Raw genomic sequence first — 19,047 nt, forward strand, 5'->3', positions numbered from 1 at the left:
CCCAAATAAGGGCTTCGAGATTTTTTTTTTTTTTTTTTTTTGGCTTTCTTCGATTTAATTGAATTAATACCAATACACCTCCCAAATTGCATAAGCGATGCTAGTTCTACGGCGAGAGACAATTATTGCCTGTTTAGAATATCAACACTAGTCTTAGGTGGTCTTTTATCTATTGTAATTAGTTACTCCCTTAGTCTCAATTTGTATGGCATCATTTGACTAAGTATGAAATTTAAGAAAAAAAGATTTTTTTTAAAAATTTATGGTCCAAAATGATCTTTATCTATTTGTGTGGACTGTTGCGGTGAATCGCGGTGAATCCTTTCATAAAATTATATTAATTCTAAATATAGAAATGTAATGTTTTTCTGGACAGACTAAAAAGAAAAGTGTGCCACATAATTACAGACGGACTTATTAGTATTCCCCCATCTCAATTTAGAGCCCGTTTGGATTGGGCTTATAAAAATGTTACGAAAAAAATAAGTTGGGGTAGTCCAACTTATTTTTTTAGCTTATAAGTCGCTTATAAACTAAGTTAAATGGGTCCAATTATTTTTTTGAGCTTATTTTAAGACAAAATGACTTTAAGTTCGAAACACTCAAAAAAGTCGAAAACAAATTTTATAAGCCAATCCAAACGGCTCTTAAGTGTCTTAGTTTCATTTATTCGTCTGTCGCAAAGAAGTATTTCTTTTTATATATAGTAAGTTGACAATTGAAACATAATACATGATAAGTTTAAAACCACAAAATTAAAAGACATTTTAATACATTACAAAAAAATTTAATTTAGAATCACAAGATTTAAAAATCTATTTTTTATTTCATAAACTTTGAGTCCAGTCAAAATAACACACTTGAATGGGCAAGTAGAAAGTCATAATATAAAACAAAAATATAAAGTAAAAGGTATTGCATATCTTTATCCTTATATTATTATTATTATTATTATAGAAAAGGCTTAGTTTCGACCTGTCGATTTTCTGGCAATAAATTCATACCTGAGGCAGCTGAGCTCAAGATCAAGAAAGACTAGGCATATTTGAAATTTAGATTAGAAATTATGAAGATCGATACCTAAATTGCTATCATTCAAATTAGGTCAAAACTAACCCTAAAATTTGAGAAAACAGGGCCCACAAGGTCAAAACAAAAAATTCGGGGATAAAATATCCAATTAAACACTAGTTAATCAAAACACATCAACTAATTGCTAAATTAATTCAAGGGTTCATCCAATTTCTAAATCCAAGCAAAACCCTCAATTTTGGGTATAAACCCAAACTCTTAGATTCAAGGATTCAACACTAATAATGGAAGATATATGATTAACAACTTTAAATACATGGTATAAATCCAATCAATTTCATCATTTATTGTCTTTTCACTATAACTAGCACACAGCAGCCGTGTATCAATTCGGAGCACAAGCCTGAGTGCCTGACACATGGACTCATTTACAGCTGTTCACAAAGGAAGGAAGCTCCTCGGTTTGTTACCATGACATGGAAAGCGGCTGCTTTATTCTATTTCGTATGGGGTCTCTTCTAATTGGTAATTTCTACAGTTCAGAATAAAAAACACTGGCATATTGGTTATCCTTCTGACAATCCTTCCCAACGTGGCGACTTGATTCAAGATGAAAGAAATCCAAAAGCTGAGTTAAAGAATGTAGAACTTTCCGGCCTACTTATTCATTCCCATGAGTTTCTATACAAAATCAAATATAGATCCATATAATTTGAATTGATTTAGTTTATACTTCATTGTGTAAAACCTTGCATTATGCTGGTAGAGAGATGCAACGGCGTTCTGTCAAATTTGTTCCTTTGATGCTTCAAATCGCTATAAACAGTATATTTATGGACTTTTAACTTTAGAAGTTTAATCATCTTTTACAAGATTACAAGACTTGTTCATTTGTAAAGGTGATTATTCAGGGGCTAGAAGTGTCGAAGGAGCCATTTTGTCTTTGAGAATTGGGATAGAATTATTCATTTGCAGGTACTTAGGCATTTCATCGATTTGAAATTGTTGGAAAGAGATTTTCTATATGCCATGCATGGGGAAGACATCAATGATAATATGGAGGTCTGTCCTATACTTTTCTTTTGCCAATTTTACACATACTTTTGTTAGTATTGAGATAAACCTCAGTGAAAAGCAGGGAACTTTATGATTTTGAGGTTTGTTTTGAATATGTGCTTTTGCTTTAGACACAAAGTACCACCGCTTTGAGGTACTTTAAAAACAAATTCATAATAGCATGCTGATCAAAGTTGTCACGCGTGCAAGTCTGCTGATTTATTTGCTCCAAAGAAGTTCTAAATAAATTCAGAAGACCTGTAATAGTTAACTTTGAAGTAATCGATCGACAATTCCTAATTCAAATGAAAATGTACAATGATTGTCAATATATAGAAAAGCAAGTCGTCAATCCAGCAGGTCATACACATGGAGAAATGATGAATCGATACATTGATAATATCACTTGAGGTATGTTAAATGAGTTGGTGATAATAGAAATGAATGTATAAAATTCACTACTAGCATAACAACTACTAAAATTCATTCTATTGTAAGAGCCTTATACATAATATTTATGTGGAGTAGGTGGAGCTATCAAAGGATTAGTGTTAGGTATAGGAGGTGGAGAGATAACACTGAAACCAGCTTGAAATAATCGGCTTGCATGCGGACGTCGTCTGAGTGATGGTTGTAGTCTTGTATTGGTGAGAATCCAGGGGGCGGAGAGAGCTAAATGGAGAAGCGATACTGATTGCTGGCACGCTGCTTATGTAATTCTGTCAAAAAGTCCAATAAGAACTGCTACTGTAGATAGCTGTTTTGTAGTATATAAATTGTTTCCAATAATGTTTGACTAACGAGTTATTTATATAAAATTCTTGCTATTGTCGACTATGTTCTTTAATTTTATGATATATGCGTATTAATCAATGTTAAACATATACTACTTGTTAATGTTAAACATGTAATTCATTAAATCTATGGGTGACGTATCTTTGACAGTAGTTGACAAATTTAGATGTATCTGATTATAATGTCCTTCATCCCGTTCTCTTAGGACACCTGTCGGAAGGTCCATTTTAGTGTGTTTCTTGAGCTGAGTTGATTATAAAGTAAAAAAAGATCCTCTTATATTGACATGCAATTTGCAAAGTCAATCTTCTTCTAACTAAATATTCTGGGCCATTTAATATGTTTTTTTGGGTCATTGTTCACTTAGTTGGGGCATGCTAGAAATTAAAAATTGGTGTCAGCTAGGCCTTCCACTGATTATTGTAACTTGACCACATCTAGCATAACAAACAGATATAATATTATAGGTGATGCAGTACATCCTGGCTGAGTTTTTATGGGATCAAGGAGGGTTCTAGAAGGAGAGTGATGTCTATTGATACGAATCCGATGATGTTATCAGTTTCTATAACCCGTAAGCATTTCACTTGCTTGATTTCACCAGATATATAAGTTTACTGTTATGGTGAGCTCTTTTACTTGGATTTTACTCTCTGTTGTTGCTACTACTATTACGTCCTCTGCCTACAAATATGTTGTACTTGGAGGTTAAAAGATTTATTTGCCTTGATGACTTGGAAGTTTTAACACTTTAGACCAAAGCTTGATTTATTAGCTTCTGTTTAGTTGGGATGACAAGATCATCTAGATTTATTTACTGCTTCTTCGCTTAATATTTTCCGAGGACATTTGAAAATGGTTAATAAAAACATTACATTTTAGGTACAATACAAACATTACTTTTGATAATGAAGGAGTTTGGCATAGAACTAAAAGAAAGTTAGTTCTTTTATTTTCCTGGTAAATACTATATTGCACTATTAAATTGATATCACCTCTACAAACTTATGTTCCAGCTGATTCAATGGCAGGCTCATTTGGCGCTTCCTTATAAGATAATGGCGACTTTAGTGCATGGCTCAAAACAAATGATGTAAAGTTTGTGGGAGAGAGCACTGAAGAAAGACAATTGAAGGCAAGTAGGTGGATGTGGACACACTGCTAACTCCAATCTCCATTGTTTTCCTTGGATGCTTTGGCATAATCATTAAACAATTTAATTCTGAGTCCTATAAACAAGGTGAATTTCATAGTAGAGGGGCATGAAAAGTGGAGACTTTGACCGAATGAATAAGAGAATCGATTGGTACAAATTTTTTTGAGGAAGAGTTTTCAGGATAAACACTTTTTTCACTTCCTATGCTCGGGTTTTTGTATAATATTCTCATGATGTGAACAGTGTAACATTTGGATACACATTCTTCTTGAGGAAGAGAATTCAGGATAAACGCCTTTTCATTTGCTATGTGCAGATATCTGTATAATATTCTCATGATCAATGTAGAATTTGGAAACCATCCATTTTCTTTTACCCAAGATGTAGGTAAATAGTATCTTAACAATTGGCATAGAATGTTATGTTGTCTATATCTGAATTTCTAATCACCTTAGATGCATCAATTTCTCCTCTCCGCGATTCCATATCAAGGAAAAGTTTATAAAGATAATTGTTCCAGCTTTCATAGCACGGGCTATTACTACCTAGTCATATCTGGCTTCCTTTGAATTGTCAAAATTTTCCCAGATAAGGCCTTCGACTTTTATTTTTTATTTTTGCATTTTGCTTTCTTTGTAACTTATTGTAACTAATTAGTACACTTCCTGCGTTCATATTTAAGTGTTCTACTTTTTTTCTTTGTCCGTCTAAAAAGGAGCATCTCTTTATATACTTAATAAGTTGGCAGTTCAAACACTATACATGACAGGTTTAAACAAACCCTCGCAAGGATGAATTCATCAAAGAAGGCAGAAGGTTTAATGGAACCATTCCTTTCTAACTTGCTGGAGCTACCTTGGAGACGTGGTTTTTTGTTTTTCCATTTTATGCAATTCAAAGGGGAAAACGAGGAAAAGCTTAGAGAGAACTATTGTCTGTTTAGAGAAAAGTAATGTTGTTGGCTTGGGTTAGTAAAGAAAGGGGCTGCTTAAATAATGATCAATGCTCCATTGCAACTTGACAGACACTTACTAACGTGTCTGTCGTCTGCATGTTTATCTTTTAACTTGAACTGTTTTAACAACTTTATTTGTTTGTTTTTGGTTTTTCATATCTATTGGTGTCTACAATCAATGGGACTGGAGCTGTAATTGAGGCCACTTATATGCTGGTCTTCATTGCATTTGCACCAATGAAAGAGAAGAATAAAATCTCATCACTTCTTCTATTAGTCCTTTCTGTTTTTGTTGTTGTGGCACTCGTTTCCATTGTCGCTTTACATGCAAATACCAGAAAACTCTTTTGTGGTATCGCTGCTGCTAGCTTCTCTATCATCATGCAAGGATCTCCTCTATCTATCATAAGAGTGGTCATCAAGACGAACAACGTGGAGTTCATGCCATTTTTCTTTTCATTGTTCGTGTTCTTATGTGGCGCTTCCTGCTTCGCCTTTGGCCTTCTTGGCAAGGACCCCTTAGTTGCTATTCCAAACAGATTTGACTTTGATAGCATCCACGAAGGATTAACTCCATTGCAGACCAAAGAATTCCAAGAAGCTTGAATGGGCTTCAATTAGTAATGAAAAAAGTGTCTTGTGATGGAAGAAGAGGTCCAGCCCAATCAAGATATTTTGCTCAAGTCTTACATCTATTTGGAGGCCCAAATTAAAGTCCAAATAAGATGGAGTGAGCACCCAAATCAGCCCCATAAAAGAAGAAAAATACAGCAGCCCAAATCAGCCCCGAAAAGTAGTTTCTAGAATTTAGATTTAATAATTGTTTTAATCTATATTGACTTGCATTCGTCTAAGTGTATGTTGACTTGCATTGGTCCAAGTGTGATAGTCTTCTATGCTTCTAGAGAATATAATTCTCATTTATTGAAGTCTTGACCAACTCTTTCTTTACTAATATATAAAGGGGAGCTTGTTCTTTTATTGTAATTCAGATTTTGAAGAATATATTATATTGAGAGTTCTTTTGAACCTTTGTGGAATTACTTTGGATTTATCTTTCGACCTAGCTAGTTCATAGTTCAAGGTAGTAAGATAACTTCTTTTTGATATCTTTGGTTTCTTCTTAGTATTCTTGGAAGGCAATTAGTAGACATACTACTTGTTGACTAACGTTACTCAGGAAACGATTAAGATCCGAATTCTAAGTTTGATTCGTGTCTCAAGTAAAGGCGTCTGGTTCATCCAATAACCAATTCATTGTTACTTGGATCTTTTCAATCTTTAGAACTTGTGTTCTTGGATTGTTCCTTCGAATTTCCCCTATCGTTAATTTTTCTAGTTTTCAGATTCTTTTCTATTTTTTGCTTCCGCACTTCTAATATTTCAATTCTAATCTCCCAAACTTCGTTGTTATCATACTTTGGCTTATGTCATATGCAATCTACTGTGACAAGAAGGGATTTACCAAGAGATCCACCCCTGATAAGTCCTTGTAGATGAGAAATAACAAAAGTTTTAGCAAGTCTCACCATGAGGAGAAGCAATCTAGTTTCCATAACAAGTCAAAAGCTTGAGCAAATATAGGACAAATGCTTAATTCTCAACTGATGCTCTGAAATCTGTTCTTTTTAGGTGCTCATAAGCTTGTGATTTTCTCTAGAGATATCCTTGTGATTTTCTTTAGAGATCTCTGACATCTGTTTGTTCTGTTTAGAATTGGACTAGTTCTCAGATGTTTAGAAATTTTCAATATGTTTTCTTACACTTTTTCTCCTCATTGCTGCTGAAGTAAACCAGGATCCTCCTTTGTGTTCTTTTGTTTCTTCTGATGAATGCCTTATTATTTGGAAGAAAAAAAATACATGACAAGTTTATGGGGATATTTTTTAAAAAGTACAACTTTTGAAAATATTTACGCCATGTAGTCAAATATACATTATTATAAAATGTTTACGCCACCTAATGTATCATCCTCGTATAATAATGTATAAAAGGTGTTTATACACAAATATATTGAAATTAGGTGTCTATACATAAAGTATGGGCTACGCGGCATAAATATTTTCATAAATAGACATTAGCTTCATTTTCCTAAGGATTGATATTTTAGTACGTTACACAAATCTTTAATTTAGAATCGCGAGATTAGCTTCAAAACTCTTTTTATTTCTTAAACTTTGAATTCAGTAAAACTAAGAACCTGTTTGGCCTAGCTGCTGAAAACTGCTTATTTTGAGAAGTGTTGTTTTTAAAAGTGTTTTTTCACTTTGGTGAGAAGCAGTTGTGTTTGGTTAATTCATTTAAAAAGTGTTTTTGACTACTTTTAATAAGCAGATTGTGTTTGGCTATCCCTCTTAAAAAAGTGCTTTTGAGTGTCAAATTACGAAAAAGGACATGTATCAATGAACTTTATTATCAACATTATTTTACAAAGAAAAAAATATTTTAAACATCTATTATGAAATACTTTAATTAAGTTTTTACTTTTATTTAATTAAAATTTAAAAATACATATTAGAATTATCAATAATACATAGATAAATAAAAATATTAAATATTGGTATAATATCAACACGATGATTTAAATATATTAAAAAACTACAACCAAAATAAAATTCAAAATCATTCCCAAATTAAAATTCAACACAAAAATAAGTAGAATCCTTCATACATTAGAAAGATTCTCAATGATTTCATCCCTAATTTTATCACGCAACGTCTCCATAATACTAGAAGACCTGCCTTGTATTTTTGAAGGAATACCAGAGGGGCCATCTCCTTCCTCAATCTTTGAGATAATGTCTTCATTAGCATAATAGTTGAAATTTTTGTCGGTGGAATAATGTCGTCGTATGAAATTATGTATGGCTTGTAACAAGATGAACCTGAGTGTCAAACTTAAATGATGGCATGGGTACTCAAGTTCACTATATAATCCATTTAAAATTATAAACGTAGAGAACTTGATTACTCAAGTAAATTATATAATCCATTTAAAATTATTCCAAAGTAAATATTATTTGTTTCTTCTTTTTTTTGGGGGTAGAATCTTTACCTATTACCTATATTTTTGGTATAGTCTTTATCTTTGAAGAAGTACGTACACGATAAAAGAACTTGAGTACTGAAGTTCAAACTTAAAATGTGAAAGCTACGTTACACTAGGTATAATAAAATAAAGAATTATTAATTAGAAATAATTGAATTAGTGAGGGATATACCTGATAAATATGTATTAATGGTAGTGATATTTTTGTTTTGAAAAAATAATTTTTTAACTTACTCGTTTTTCGAGAAGCGAAATATTTCTCCCAACCGGTTAAAATTGCTCTTATTTCCCTACTTAAACGGCTTTTATTAATTGACCAAATATCTCAAAAAAAAAAAAAAAAAAAAAGCTGACCGTGTTCAAACTCCGTATCTGCGCGGGATCGAGGAAAAGGAAAATATCTCACACATCCAAAAAAAGTGTTTTTTCTAAAAAAAAAAAAAAAAACACTTTCGACCTCAAAACTGCTAGGCCAAACAGGCTCTAAGACATTTAAATTGAGACGAGGATATTACAATAAAACAAAACATAAATCAAAAGATTGCATCTTTCTGTTTTTGTAAATTGTGAAATCTTCCCAGACAAGGGCTTCCATTTTCCTTTTCTTTTTGCATTTTGCTTTCTTCGATTCAATAGAATTTATACCAAATACACCTCCCAAATTTCATAAGGGAGGAGTATGAGTATGGGCGGTGAAGAGAAAATTATTGCTTATGTTTTTGTTTAGAATTTCAACACTAGTTTTACGTGGTCTTTATAATCTATTGTAAATTTATACTGTAACAACTATGATTAAATTTTGGATTGAATTTGTACTGCGGTCGCCTGGTCGGTTGACGGCATAAATTTTGTCCAATCTATTGGAATAAATTAGTACTCTAAAGGGTCGTTTGGTTGGTGGAATGAGCTAGACAAGAATATCCTGTGAAATTATTGTATCTCACCTTCTATACGAGATAACTTATCCCACGTAGGGATTTAGTAGCTCAGTTGATTGGTTACCTGAACTCTCACCTTTTTGGTGAGGGTTCGAATCCCCACGTTGTAATCCCCTTCCCCTAACCCCTATGTAATAAAGAAAAAAAAAAGAAGAAGATAACTTATCCCACCATTTGTACCAAAATGGTAGAATAGAATAATCATGAGACTGACTAATAGTTTACTCATTAGCTCATGAGATATCCCAAAATTATTATCCTTATCCGACCAACCAAACGTAGAATAAGGTGAAATATTCTAGGATTAAGCTTAATCATGGATATTCCATCTTATCCCGTTAAAATTGAGATTATTTTATCCCACTTTTTAAGAGGGATAAATTAGTCCACGGATTATAGTGCCATATCTATGAATATAATCAATAAATATAATCCCCCGATAATATAGTGCATGAGCCAAACAACCCTAACATAAAAAATAAAAATTAAAAACTAAAAGCTAAAAGCTATTGGATCCTCTGTATTTGTCCTTCGTGTAATATCTCACTTCCTTTTGAATTGCCAAAATATCCCAAAATAAGGGCTTCAATTTTTTCGCATTTTGGTTTCTTCGATTCAATTGAATTTATACCAATAATACACCTCCCAAATTGCATAAGGGAAGATCATTAGCGAGAAAGAATTTATTGCTTACGTTTTTGTTTAGAATTTCGACATTAGTCTTACGTGGTCTTTGTAACTTATTGTAATTATAATTAGTACTATTTCTTATGTCCCAATTTAAGTATTTATTAATAATTATTTTTTGAACAATTAGAAAAAGGGTGTCTCTTTTTATATTTAATAAGTTAACAATTTAAATATTCTATATGACAAGTTTATTTAAAATAAAAAAAAATCAAAGAATATTTTAATACATTACAAACATTTTTAATTTAGAACAACCAAATAAATAAATAAATCCTATATTTCTTAAATTTCGTGGCTAATAAACCTAAGACACTTTTAGGGCTTGTTTTGTTGGGAATAAGTTATCCCATACTAATCATCTTAGTGTTACACCTCGTAGCGTGTACGTGAAATCTATTGGGCAGTAGTTGGTTAAGTTTAGACGTGGCGCATCCATCTCATGGTTACGAGGGTTTGAGTTCATATAATAATCTATGGAAGACTCGGGGACCAAGCAAATCAAGGAAATTAAGTTTGTCGAAAAATTTGAAACGGATTTTGAGTCAACTTTGGAGGGGCATATCTCCATGTGTATTAGGAGTTTTAAGGTGTTTCAAAATCCTAAAATGAAGTTCGTCAAGTCTAGGTTATAATGCAACAAACCGCTCGTCGATAGGATATCGGAGTAGAAATTATAGTCGTTACAAATCGAGCTGACGAAGCGAACCGAAAGCAACAAAGACGTAGCGCGGCTACGGTGCCGCCGCCTCGGCCCCTATATAAAGGGTTAAAACCTTATTTTTTCATCCAAAACTCTTCTAAAAATTTCCCGGAAAAATTCAGCAAGTGAAGAGGCTCTTACATCACATAAAAAGTGAGGATTTTGAGTCAATTTCAAGTTACGGCGTATTAATCAAGGTCCTGACAACGCGTAATCTCGTTTATAATTTCATTCTGTGTTGGAGTTGGCTTGGAAACAAAGTAAATATTGAAGATTTTGCTACTTTAGTAAATATAAGGTATGAATCCCTGAATTTCTTCCTTTAGTAACCTTGATCAAGGAATAGTTGTAAGAATAAAAGTCATAGTTTGTTGTGTTGAGGTTGTTGGCTTATGGATGAAGTTTGAAGAGAAATTTGTATGAAAATATATATATAATTGTCTTGTGGAATGTTGAGGATGTTGTTGTTAATGTTGTTGGTATTGTTTGGAAGTTGTTTGAGCATTTGGAGGAAGTCGACGATATAGGGGAGGTGCTGCCCAAATTTTCGTAACCTAAATTTAGTCTTCCACAATTAGTACTTATGAGTTGATGGAAAGGCGATGAAAATATGATTAACGATATATTTCTCGATATATATATATAGGCTCGGGTGAAGGGCAATCCTCGATATAAGGAATTCTTTAAGTGGTGGCTCGACGGATAAGGTATGTAAGGTCTTCGTTTCCCTCTTCCCTTAGCACGAATCCAATTAGTACATAAACACGAGTGTTCCATAACAAATTCCATTTCATTCTTATGCTTTGTATTTTAAATCTTAAGGTTTTGTCTTTTGATTGGTTTTAAGACATTATTTCACTCATCGTCATCGATTAATCCTTTGGACTCGATATGAAATCCATAAACTATTCGGGTTAACGACCTTATGTCACCTTTACGAAAATCCAAGAATCGGATTCTTGATTTCTCGTTCAAAACCGCTTCGGATCATGGGCGCCGGAAGGAAAACGAGTTCGCACGAGTTAAAGTCAGAAAACGCGCCTTCCGCATCGCGGGTCGACGAAAGCCCTCGGAGCCTTAGCGATGCGGAAGGAAAGCGGAACTCGCGTGATCTTTGTTTTCGGTTCGACCATAATGTATGTACGTATATATATATGTATTGCACTATTTTACCACACCGTGCCGCGCTATAGTCGGCGGGCATGGCGCGTAGATGCGCACACTACTGCAGCTGTTATGATATTGCCCCCGATGCGGGCTAAGATGATAACACCGGCTTAATGGCCGGTCCTTTGTACATATTAACACCAAGCCTTAATGGTCCAATAATTTTACATATATGACACCGAGCCTTCTATATATATTACATACGAATGTATATATATATATATATACTATACAAATGATTTTATCACGCAGTGCCTTAATGGTTTCTTTGCCTATATTAATGTCACATTTTATCTTAATTATGTTGTTTCCCTCACCCGCTCACATACTCGCATTTTTATCCGCACGATCCCATTGCACGGACCCGCATTTCGTCTTCTTGCCTACTCGTGATTTATCGAGCAACCCTGATGGGACTCTCCCGTTATGATAAGCAAGTGCCACTATACTTGCTTTCTTTTTTGGGTACTTTACGGTAGTTTAATATATGTATATAAGTATGTATATACATTGTGGGATATGTAATTATTACATGTGGCCTTGTCGGCCTTGTTTGGCTTCTTGATATGTTCCATAGCCTTGCGGCATGATATGCTTTATGTGTAGCGACCTGCATGATTTTATTAAGTATTTTTTTCTATGTTGCCTTTCCTTTCCGCGAGCAAACATTCTTTGAGTTCCGCCACGTGGAAGTCCAAGTAACGGCCTGACTTCGACTTAATGTCACCCTCATCGGGGGTGTGACACTTAGAATTCTCCATATTAATCATCCTAGAATTCTTATCCCATCCTCAATATGGAATAAAAATACCACTATAATTCCGTAATAACTAATCAAAATTTTATCCCATTCAAAAATGAGATAAACTCATCCCAAATTTAAGATAAACTCATCCCAAATTTAATCTCGAGATTAATAATCCTCTACCCCTCCTACCAAACGAGCCCTTAACTGAGGAGTAATAAAATAACACAAAAATAAAATAAAATTAAAAGCTATTGCATCTCTCTTTCTTGTCCCTCTTGTATATACCTCACTTCCCGTAATAAATTGTCAAAATTTTCCTAGATAAGGCCTTCAAATTTTTCTTTTTGCGCATTTTACTTTCTTCGATTTCAATTAAATATCTCCCAAAATTTCAAACGGGAGGAGTAGTATGAGTATCGGCGGAGATGCTAGTGGTGCTACGGCGGCAGCAGACGGCAGCGATAATAACTAAAGGAACACATGGTCAAATCAGGCCGAGTGGAGCACTGGTTAGGGGCTGTGTCTATTTCCTCAGGGTCTTGGGATCAAACCCGAGCTTCTGCACTTTTTATGTTTTTTTTCTAAAGCAGCCTTTTAACTTTCCTTTTTCTATTATTCTAAATTCTTTTTCTTCTACATTCTAATTACCCAAAAGTAAAAAACGTTTTTTTTTTTTATATATTACATCTGATGACCTTTTTTTCCCTTTATTTTTAATTACCCAAGTCCCAAAAAGCAAAAAAAATCAAAAAACCCCATAGGCGCTACACTGCGAACCAAAGGCAAAAAAAATTAAAAAACCCCATAGCTAATGGTGAACCATCCTCTTAAAATCCTGGATTCGCCTCTGCTTGAGAGTTAAAAAATTCATGATGCTTTTAGAGTAAGAAATGATTTAGTGCTCCATGTTCTTGAAAGTCCTAATAATAAGTTATATAGTCCGAAGTATCAGTCACTTAAGTTTCACTTAAACATCCGATTCAAAGAGCCATCCAGAAGCCTAATCTCCTTTTATATTAAAAAAAATTACAAAGTATGATTTGATATCAACTTTATTTGTGTAAACTATCACATCCAAGAGCTTAAGCAATCAGAGATGGGGCATATTTATTCATTTACTGCTCACTTGGATGGTTGGATGATCAAAGATGGAAAATCCTTGCCCTTTTTCTCTTTTTGTCATGACTAATGTTTCTTAGCAGGCAGGGATAGAATAAAATTAAATGCTCCTTCACTTTGTCTAATCTTGTTCTACTTAAGAAATAACAGTGTGCGAATACCTGACTTGACAATGAAGAAAAGTCACCTGGCCCAAAGTAAAAGTAAATATTAAAGTGTTCAGTTTAAACGAATATAAACACAACTCAAAAAATTTCAGTTACTATCAAGATTGTGGTCCAATTTGAGGAGGTTTCACAAAATATGGACAGTCAATCTTCTATAAAGGAACAATGGCTACTAGAGAAGAAGTTAGGAGAATCGGCAATGACAATTTTGCTGATGAATGGAGCATTACAATGCATCAAGATTCAGGCTCAAATTCTCATGAAATCAGTGAAAATGAGAGACAATGCCTATGTTCCTTGGAAAAGAGAAGAGGGTATTTTGACTCATCAGAGAAGCCAAAAATTCAAATGGTCCCAAAAATGCATCGCGAGATTGAATCAAACTTAAGGTGCTATGAGCCCCTTGTGGTTTCTATCGGTCCATTTCACCGTGGAAAACCAAAGCTTCTACTTATGGAGAAGTACAAGGAACTACTGACAATTCAGTTTGCTGATCAAGATAGTACCAAACCAAGACCTCAAGGGGTCTTTTCATGGCTTTCGACAAATGCAGTGTGTTAGGATTTAAAATCCCAAATCCGACTTTTGTAAGCGTGATTCCCGGGGAAGATTAATTAAATACCAATCTCCTTACCCTACTTACGCCTTAATAAATACACACACAGATTTATAGTGGTTCACCCTCAATGTGAGAGCTACGTCCACGTTGCCGCCGCATCTTATTAAAGAAGAAATATTACAAGTGTTTACAACACTCAACCTCAAACCTCAATCCCAATTGTCACAAAATTCTCTCAAAGACCTTCTTCTTAGGCCTTTCACTAAGAGTATTTCTCTTATTTTTCTCTCTTTGGGATGTGTTGTCTTCTTCAATTTGGTGTATCTAGCAAATTGCTTCCCTATTTATAGGTATGAGATGAACCTATTGATGTCATTAGTGACTCAAGCAAGCACTTGACAATTTTCCAAAGACAAGGAAGATGTTTTCTTCCTCAAAACAAGGAAGTGTTTTCTTCCTCAAAAACAAGGAAGTGTTTTCTTCCTTAAAATAAGGGATGGACCCAACAAATCTCCCACTTGAAGACTAATTTTAATTTATCTTCACACTTTGATCGATGCAGCAGTTTCCTAGTTTCATACTTCGTGCAGGCCAACTGAAGCTGAACACAGCTTCAGTTTGTCAACATCACCACCGTTGTCAGCATTAACATAACCTTGCAATCCTGTTTCTGATTTTCGGAAATACAGAGCTGAACTCGAGCTACCTTTCAGATATCTGAATATCCACTTCACGGTTGCTCATAATCGACAACTCCTAATCGACGGCAATGTCCGGTATCTTGTCCATCTGCGTTCTTCTCATCCTCGGTTGTCGACGATCGATCCTTTGACAACCGAAAGTCTCCGGCCCAAGAGAGTGTCTTTTGGCCTCACGCATGGAACTTTTTTGATAACTTTCCTCACATATTCTTCGTGAGCGTTTGATGCCCTCTTTCTGTCGAAATCCCTTTAACAACCGAAACCTTGCTTTATAATGCCTTTTCCATTTTCTTCCTTTATCCGATAAACCCATTTGTTTTGCAATGCTCTTATCCTTTGGCAATTCTATTCCTATTCTAAATTCTCTTTCATTGCTTCTCCCACTTAGTCGATTCATCGACTTGCAATTACCATTCCGCTCACCCGGTGAAAGTGTAAAAACGTTTTTTTTTTTATGATTACATCTCGATGACCTTTTTTTCGGAAAGTCCTCAAATCGACTATTTCCGATTTAATTTTTTTGCAACTTGTCTTTGTACAAAGACAACATTCCCAAAATTTTGTTCATCCCAAAAAAAAAAATAGCCAATAAAGTAACACTTCTTTGATTTTGGATCAAGCTTGCTTCTAGCCGTATCATCATTATGAACATAATAAGCAGGAACACTTTCGAAAAAAGATTTACCTTTCGCCACTCCGTACTCTTCCGAATTAAAAAGGGAACCCATTAATTAAGAAGGCCGCGGTATTATTTGCATCCGCCTGCAATGTCTTGGGCCCCGAGCGTATTCTCATACTCCGAGCACGCTCGTTCAACGTTCGGTTCATTCTTTCGGCTACATCCGTTTGTTGCGGCGTTCCGTTAATAGTCTTTCATCTTGATTCCATTATCGGCACAATACCGTTTGAAATCACCATCAATGTATTCTCCCCGTAGTGGACCTCAAACACTTCAACTTGAGGTTTGTTTCATTCTCGACCATGGCTTTCCATCTTTTGAATACACTAAACACATCGGATTTATTTTTCATAAAATAAACCCACACCTTCTGGTCGAATCATCATGAAGGTCACGTAGTAGTGTGATCCTCGAGATAGGAACGATGGTAGGTCCCCACACGTCCGTGTTGCACCAATTCCCGGCCCTTCGACCTTCAACTCCCCGCTCGCATTTGAGAAGCTTACTCGCTTTTGTTTTCCGAAAAAAATCCACCGTACAATTAAGCCATTTGTCACCATGATCCCCTTGATATCCCGGTAACTGCCACAAATATTTTGTGTTGTCAACCACAAGAACGATATCACGATCGTCATGTAGAGAGTGCCAATCTTCTTTCCCCGCAATACCATAGAGACCTTCCAAGACATATTTAGATCATATCCATCATCACTGCCTACCGACTTCGGATGCATCGTTGGAACATGTCTAACTTTTGTAATCTTCCAGATGATCCATTTGAATCTTCAAATTAATGTCTCCCGTGCCAACTTTTTCTCCATCGGCTAAATAAACTTTGCCGAGATTCCCCCACGTAGTTTGTCATTATATCATGATGTGGGGTGGTATGAAAGGACGCTCTAGAATAAAGAGTCTGTTCAACCGATAAAGAACAACACATCGCCAATGTCTTCCGTACTTTGATTCCAGCCCTTCTCCTCCTCTTTCTAGCTTTTTCTTGAAGTGACACGGTTTTCCACGGTAACACTCATGTGTTCGTCCCAGTCCGGATTGACCCCCGCCATTCCTTGACTTCGACCCCTATTTCGGTTGTAGTTTTAAAGCTCGTTTTCAACATTAAAAAGCGAACTCGTCGACGCTCTCCGCCCAAAGGATACGATCCCTAACACCGTTGAACTTTAGTTTGTTACCGCCGATTAAAGTGTCTCATCGTCCCGGCTATTTGGTGGGATGCCAACAAAATTGAATATATCAAAATCAATTTTTACCGATGACAATTGATTTACAATGGTATTTTCATTTACGTGTGCGGCAACACGAGCATTTTCCATCATCTTTAGATGAAATGTGGAGAAATACCTTATTATTTGAGGAGGTTTCTCATAATATCGGACAATACCTTCATCATATACTGTGGTGGTCTTTTCCTTTGCCACGTTGTGAGTAACGTTCTTTGACACGTCGGCCGAATGACTCCCGAGAACTCGTTCGAGATCCCAATCGCAATGCAATTTTTTGGACTCCGAGGTTCATGGAAGTTTTACACATATAAATAATCTTCAATTTGCATTCTCCCGTAAGCAAAATCACCATCGAATTTACCGATGCCGTGCGTCGTACCATCTTCTCCTCCCATCGTTTTAAATCACAACACAACCTCGTTGCTCGATAAATGTTAGGATTTAAAATCCCAAATCCGACTTTTGTAAGCAGAAAGATCAGGGTCACACTTAAATACCAATCTCCTTGGAAAATGTAAGCGAAGAATAAATAACACACAGTTTTGGTTCACCCTCAACGCGAGAGCTACGTCCACGTTCTTCCATCTTATTAAAGAAGAAATATCAAATGTTTACAACACTCAACCTCACAACCTCAATCCCAATGACACTCAAGAATTTTACCACACAAAATTCTCTCAAAGACCTTCTCTTACTTAGGCCTTTCACTAAGAGTATTTCTCTTAGATTTTTTCTCTCTTTGGGATGTGTTGTCTTCTTCAATTTGGTGTATCTAGCAAATGAGAAAGCTTCCCTATTTATAGGTATGAGATGAACCTATTGATGTCATTAGTGACTCAAGCAAGCACTTGACAATTTTCCAAAGACAAGAAGATGTTTTCTTCCTCAAAACAAGAAGTGTTTTCTTCTCAAAAACAAGGGAAGTGTTTTCTTCCTTAAAATAAGGGGATGGACCCAACACAGTGTCCATTGATAAGCTTTACAGAAAGGTCAAGAACATTATGCCTAATGTCAGGGAGTGTTATGATGATGAATTGATCAAAGATTACAGCTACAAGGAGTTTGCATAGATGATGTTCCTGGATGGATGCTTCATCCTCCAATACTTTCACTGCATCGTCACTGGCAATTATAACGAGCTGAAAATGAAGAGCCATGATATAGCATTCATTCGTCATGATCTTTTCTTGCTTGAAAATCAGTTGCCATTTGAAGTTCTGCAGGTGTTAATGAGCTGTAAGTTCAAGAATGATGTAGGAATGGAGATGATTAACACGTTCATCTTGAGTGCACATAACAAGCCTTTTCAAGGTCGCCGACAAAGTATCAAGGATTTCGTTCTAGATTTCTTTCGTACTCGGAAAGTTATGAACTGTCTTGGCAAGACTTGTGAAGGAGAAGGGTGTTCCCTTACCAAACAAGAAAGCATGAAAACTCCTCTTCCTGCTCATCTCCTCGAGATACTAAGAACACATCGCATAGGCCCAAAGGCTTTCTCAGACGGTGGATGCTATCTAAGGGGTGACTGGTGCTCGCATCGTTCAGCCAAGGAGCTTAAGAAAGCAGGAATCCATTTCAGGCCTGGAAAGAGTCGTCGTCTTTCAGACGTTGAGTTCAATTCATTTCATTGGTCATCTTGTTTAACACTTCCTCCAATAACAATAGATGATTCAACCAAGTCGGAGTTTTTAAACTTGGTTGCATATGAGGCATGTCCTGATACACCAGATGACTTTGGTGTTACATCTTATGTTTGCTTCATGGATTCACTTATTGATCATCCAGAAGATGTGAAGGAGCTGAGATCGAAACGTATACTACTTAACTTTCTTGGAAGTGATCAAGAAGTAGCAGATCTATTCAACGAGATATCAAGAGATTTGGTGCCTAATCTACATGCCTATGTTGATGCGAAAAACAAAATTGAGGATCATTACGATAGCAAAGGAAAAATATGGACTGCTGAGTGTATGAGCACTCATTTTACTAATCCCTGGACTATTCTTGCATTTATTGCAGCAATTTTTGTCATTGGTTTGCAAGTCACTGATACATCTCTAGCAGGCATCCAAACCTATTATGCAATCCATAAAAAATAGAGCTAGTAATGGTAGGTGTCAAAACCAACCAGTTTTTTTTTTTTTTTGTGTGTGTGTGTGTGTGTGTGTGTGTGGCTTTTCTGTAGGAACTCATGAGTGTATTGTTTGTTAAATTCATCATTTCTTTTACCTTTAGTGCTATTAGGACGATTGATATTTGTACTTTTGTTTATGTATACGAACTAGTAGTTTGTTT

The 19,047-nt window shown here is 35.4% G+C and overlaps 2 pseudogenes; both read left to right on the top strand.

Moving 5' to 3' along the window:
* Positions 1-5,153: 5,153 nt before the first annotated feature.
* Positions 5,154-6,568, top strand: LOC132038178 (bidirectional sugar transporter SWEET1-like; annotated as a pseudogene).
* A 6,814-nt stretch (positions 6,569-13,382) lies between these two features.
* Positions 13,383-18,984, top strand: LOC132038179 (UPF0481 protein At3g47200-like; annotated as a pseudogene).
* Positions 18,985-19,047: the final 63 nt, after the last annotated feature.

Source organism: Lycium ferocissimum, chromosome 11, assembly GCF_029784015.1.
Source record: "Lycium ferocissimum isolate CSIRO_LF1 chromosome 11, AGI_CSIRO_Lferr_CH_V1, whole genome shotgun sequence".
In the NCBI taxonomy this organism is placed as follows: Eukaryota; Viridiplantae; Streptophyta; class Magnoliopsida; order Solanales; family Solanaceae; genus Lycium; species Lycium ferocissimum.